This window comes from Petaurus breviceps, unplaced genomic scaffold (assembly GCF_028583685.1).
Source record: "Petaurus breviceps papuanus isolate PSGF00001 unplaced genomic scaffold, PetGlider_PUasm1.0 185, whole genome shotgun sequence".
Taxonomy (NCBI): Eukaryota; Metazoa; Chordata; class Mammalia; order Diprotodontia; family Petauridae; genus Petaurus; species Petaurus breviceps.
In genome coordinates this window covers 3,082,053-3,087,278 of record NW_027185797.1, presented here as the reverse complement: position 1 = coordinate 3,087,278, position 5,226 = coordinate 3,082,053, and positions in this window count along the sequence as shown.

The window sequence follows — 5,226 nt, the reverse complement described above, 5'->3', positions numbered from 1 at the left end:
TCTGTCTCTGTCTCTTTGTCTCTCTCTGTCTCTGTCTCTCTGTCTCTTTGTGTCTCTCTGTCTCTCTCTCTCTATTTACTTCCTTGTGTATATATGGTATCCTCTAGCAGAGTGTAAGCTACTTGAGAGCAGAGATCGTTTGCTTGTTTTTGCCTTTGTGACCCATAGCACCAGGGACATGATATTGATTTGAATGGAACCGAGTTAAGCTTCCCTGTAAGGGAGGTTTCATACTTACATCAGGACTTGCCAGCATTACACATTCCCAAGAACAATATTTATGCAGTAGAACCTGCTCTTTAAGAAACAAATGTAAATGCTCCTTTGTGGAATTTAGGGCTGGACCAACCCTAGAAAATCAGGCCATCCCAGCTGGTCAGATTTATTCACCCCTGCAAATAGGACTTTTTGCAATCTCCTGCCTTCTTCCAGCTCAGACTTTGTTCAAGGTGAATACTGCCCTTGAAGACTCTGTTTTGAGATGGGAGGACTTATCTATACCTTTGATTCATCCTTGGCCATGTTTGTACCTACTGGATGAAGTTATCAGCTTTTGCCACTCTACTGCCACTGTTCATTTATTCTCAGCAGGTTAGGGACCTCTTTACCAAGACGATGGCGAACACTGGCTTTTCCTAAGTTTTAATTAGGTTTTTTAAAATTGTCTTATGACCAGGCCGAAGGTGCCAGATCTGTCCTCTGCGTTTACACCTGAATGATTCAGCTAATCACAGTCCCAGTGTAGTCTGAATTCTTTCTAGAGGCATGGTTTGCTATTATTTGAACACCATTCAGACTCACCACCATTTTCTAGTTGGCCAAAATGATTCAAAATTCTTTCAGATGCAAAAAATAAAAGTCAAGAGAAACTCTGCTGTCTTCTTGAGGGCAACATCTACAGCCAAAGTTGGTTCTGTTTGTTTTAAAAGTGCCTCAAGGAAGATAGTACCATAAATAGGGGTGGAATACCTGCAGCCTCAAGGCACATGTGGCCCTCTAGGCCTCAAGTGTAGCCTTTTGACTGAATGCAAACTTCACAGAACAAATCCCCTTAATAAAAGGATTTGTTCTGTAAAACTTGGACGCAGTCAAAAGGCTGCACCCAAGGACCTGGAAGGCCACATGTGGCCAGAATCCTGACTCTTGCCTTCAAGGTCTAGATCATCTATCTGAGTGAAATAATAAGAGACATTGACACAGAGTTCTAAGGTTTGCCAATCGATTTACACACCTATCTCATTTGAGCCTCATAATAGCCCTGTGAGGGCTCCAGGTATTATTTCCATTTTCTAGAGCTGGAAATGGGGGCTCAGAAGGGTAAGTATGAAAGCTCCCAGAGGACATTTTTGTCTTTGTATTCCCAATGCCAAGAACTATACCTGGCACATAGTAGGCCCTTAACAAATGCATATCGACTTACTGTGTGATATGCCCATGGTCACAGGGCTACTAAGTGTGAGAGGCAAGATCTGAACCCAGGTCTTTCTGCCTCCTGTCTGTGCTTTCTCCACCAGACCAGGCTGCCTAATCCCTGGCAGCTCATCCATCCCCTATTTGAAGGCATGTTGTATACTTAGTGCTGTGGTAAGTACTTAACAAATATTGTGATTGGCTGATCAGGCTGTGGTTCTAACTATACAGCTCTGGTGCCATTTTCTTCTTCCCCACCATTTTGTTTCTCCCTAAGGGTAAGATCAGTGGCGTTTTGCTCTTAAGATCTCCTTTCATACTTATCAGGTTTTCTGTAACAATTAACTGCAGAATAACTTATTTGTTGTGAATATGTGTTGTTTTTAGGCTTCATGTTGTTTATTTCCTGTAATTTTTTTTAATGGTCTACAGAAAGCATGTCAGTTCCATTGACTGGAGGTTTCACCTATTTCCTGGCTCAGCTTGTGCCCCATTCTTCCAGCTATTTGTTTTGATGGGGTCAACACTGATGGGGACAAATATTATCACTCCCTTGTGTGAAACACACTTTCTCTTGATCCCATAGCACTAGAGTGTTTTGTTTTTAATTAAAAAAAAACGTTAAATGACAAAGTCTTGGTGTCTTACTTTTACTTTTCATTTAGATGCAAGGTGAAGGATGGGAAACAATCATATCTGGGTCACTGGGAGGCCAGAAACTGGACTCTTCGGTTTCTCTGCTGAGCCAGACTCCCTCTTCTGGGTCCAAGATGCCTCCCCAGGGGATAATCTGATGCCCTTCAGAAGCCTAAGAACCTGCTCATATCAGCTTGATGAGTACCTGACTTGGTGAGATCCATCAGCAATGGAGGAAGACTGCAACATGACTGGATCAAGATAATGGTGGCATGGGGCCAGACTGCAGACCCCATCACCAAAAACTGTTAGAGTTATCCTTCAGTCTTCCCTCTGCATTATCCCACTATCAAATCAGGTGCCAACTTCTGTCAGTTCTACCTCCACAACATCCTCAGATCCCTCCCCTTTTCTCTACTCATCCATTCACCCCAGTTTCGGCCTTTGTCACTTCTCCTTTGGACTAAAGCCACAGCATCCCAACTGATTCCTTGCTTCCTTTCCTAATCGGTCCTCCACCCAGCTGCCAAACTGATTTACCTAAAACATAGATCATACCCTTACTCAAAAATATTCATTGGTTCTCTGTTGCCTTTAAAGATAGAGACTGACCCTGGGAATTCACTGATAAAGGAAATTCCCAGGGAGGAAACTTCATCCAACCAAAGCAGGTCAACTCAGTCTTAAAGGGCTGCCTAGAGTAGAGTGGTGAGGGCCTGGCCCAAGGTCACACAGCTGGAATGTGCCAGAGGTGGGACCTGAACCAAGAGATCACTGGTTCTGTGAGTGACCTGGTGCTAAATCATGGCCTCTAGGATAATATACAAAATATTCAAGCTGTCATTGAAGGCCCTCCACAGTCTGGTTCCCAGCTACCTTCTTTCATATCATTCCTCTTCAAGCACTCTCTTTTTACATCACACTGGTCGCTGTGAGATTCCATCTCCTGACCACCATACCTTTACGAAGGTGGTCGCCCATATCTGGATTTAGTCCTTCTTCATTTCTCCCTCTTAGAAGCCTTATCTTCCATTAAGCTTTAGGTACTACCTCTTACAGCTGACCTTTCCTGAACTCCCTCTCCCAAGCCCTATCCCCAGTTATTAATGCTTTCTTTCTCTTAAAATTGCTTAGCATTAAATTTATATAATAAATATACTTAGTACTTACCTCTCTGGGTACATGTTATATCCCCTTCCTTAAGGTCAGGGATTATTTCATCCTTCTAACCCAGTTCTTTGCATACAGTAGGTACTTAATGTTTGTTAAACTGAGTTCAGCGGAGAATCACAAATTATATATTTGGGGAAGGAAGCAGAGGCTGGAAATAGGAAACCTCTCTGTAAAGTCTCAGATTTGAAATCTAAATGTCCTGAGGGACCTCCCTATAAATCTAATACTACTGACCACTCTCTTCCCTTGATCTGTATAAGGAAGAAAGGAAAGAAGCATTTATTAAGCACTTGCTATGTCCTAGGCAGGGCAATTAGGTGGCACAGTGGATAGAGCACTGGGCTTGGGGTCAGGAAGACTCGTCTTCTGGAATAAATCCAGTTTCAGACTCTTACACAGCTAGCAAGTCACTTCATCTGGGCAAGTCACCTCACCCTGTTTGCCTCAGTTCCTCAACTATAAAATGAGCTGGAGAAGGAAGTGGCAGACCCCTTCAATATCTCTGCCAAAATAACTCCAAAAAGGGGTCAGGAAGAGTTGGACACAACTGAAATGACTCAATAACAACAAAAAAATGTCCCCAGAACTATGCTAGGTGCTTTACAAATATTATTTCATTTAATCTCAACAGCAGCTATTATTATCCTCGTTTTACAGATAAGGAAACCGAGGCAGACAGAAGTTAAGTGACTTGCCCAGGGTCACACAGATATTAAGTGACTCTGCCTAGTGCTCTACCCACTCTACCACTTAGCTGCCCCTCTAAGTCCCTCCTATCCTGGTTTCCTTCTGATTCAGTTTACTTAACTGGAGAGAAAGAGAGGCAACTTACGCTCAGTGTGCTTTGTTGTTGAGACATTTTTCAATCATGTCCAACTCTCCGTGACCCCCTTTGGTCCCCTACAATTCACTGATATCATAGCAAAGAAGCAGCAAAGGGCTACTGCAAGGCTGCATGGACAGCTTCAGCAGTATCACCACCAAGTCCCAGCCTGTCCTGTTCCTGAGATACACGGCAACACATATCAGACCCGTAACTGGTCAGCTGGGTCAGTTCTTAGCAAGGTTAGAATGGCTCCCCGCCCCCCTCCCCCCCACTTGGATGCACTCCTACAGCGGGTTACTAGATGTAACTCCTTATTCTTGGCTATGGCTCTTGCCCCCCTTCCCAGGAAATCCCTGTTTCTGAAATAGGGTCAGAGGCTGAACTGAGTCAGACAGAGAAGGACCCGTAGTATCCAAAGAAAATAGTCTGGGGTTTTTAAGTGAGACAAAAAAAACCAGGAAGAGTTTTAATCAGTCAACAAAAACTGAAAGTAGCTGTTTGTGGACCCTGACCCAAATGAAAGAATGAGTGAAATCAAGAAGTTCTAGACCACAGAGAAGTCAGTAACCAACTCAGGATGTCATGGGGCAATACAGGAAAACAGTGCCAACTGAACCTAAAGGTTATGTCTGAATAAACCACCAAAACAGAAAACACATCTTGCTTTTTTCAAGCACTGTGTGTCCAAAGAGTAAGAATCTAGTTGCTAGATTTGGAAACAAAATGATTAGGTACCCATGAATCTGAGAATGGCTGAAGAAACTATGGTATATGGATGTAGGTCTGTTGATGTGCAGTAAGAAATAATGAGCATAGGGAATTTAGAGGAATGTAGGAAGATTTATATGAACTGATGCAGAGTATAATAAGTAGAAACCAAGAGAACAACACACACACACAAAGGTGACAACAATGTACATGAAAAGATCACCAAAAGAAAGTCAAACTCTCAGGGGCGGCCAGGTGGCTCAGCAAGTAAGAGCACCGGCTCCAGTGTTGGGATGACCTGGGGATCAAATCTGGCCTCAGATACTTAGCACCACACCCAGAAATAACTGGCCGTGTAACCTTGAGCAAGTTACTTAACTCCTATTGCTTTAAAAAAAAAAAAGTCAAACTCTGAGTAACTGCAAAACCAGTGAAGACCTCAGAAAACAGGCCATGAAATACATATCCTCCTC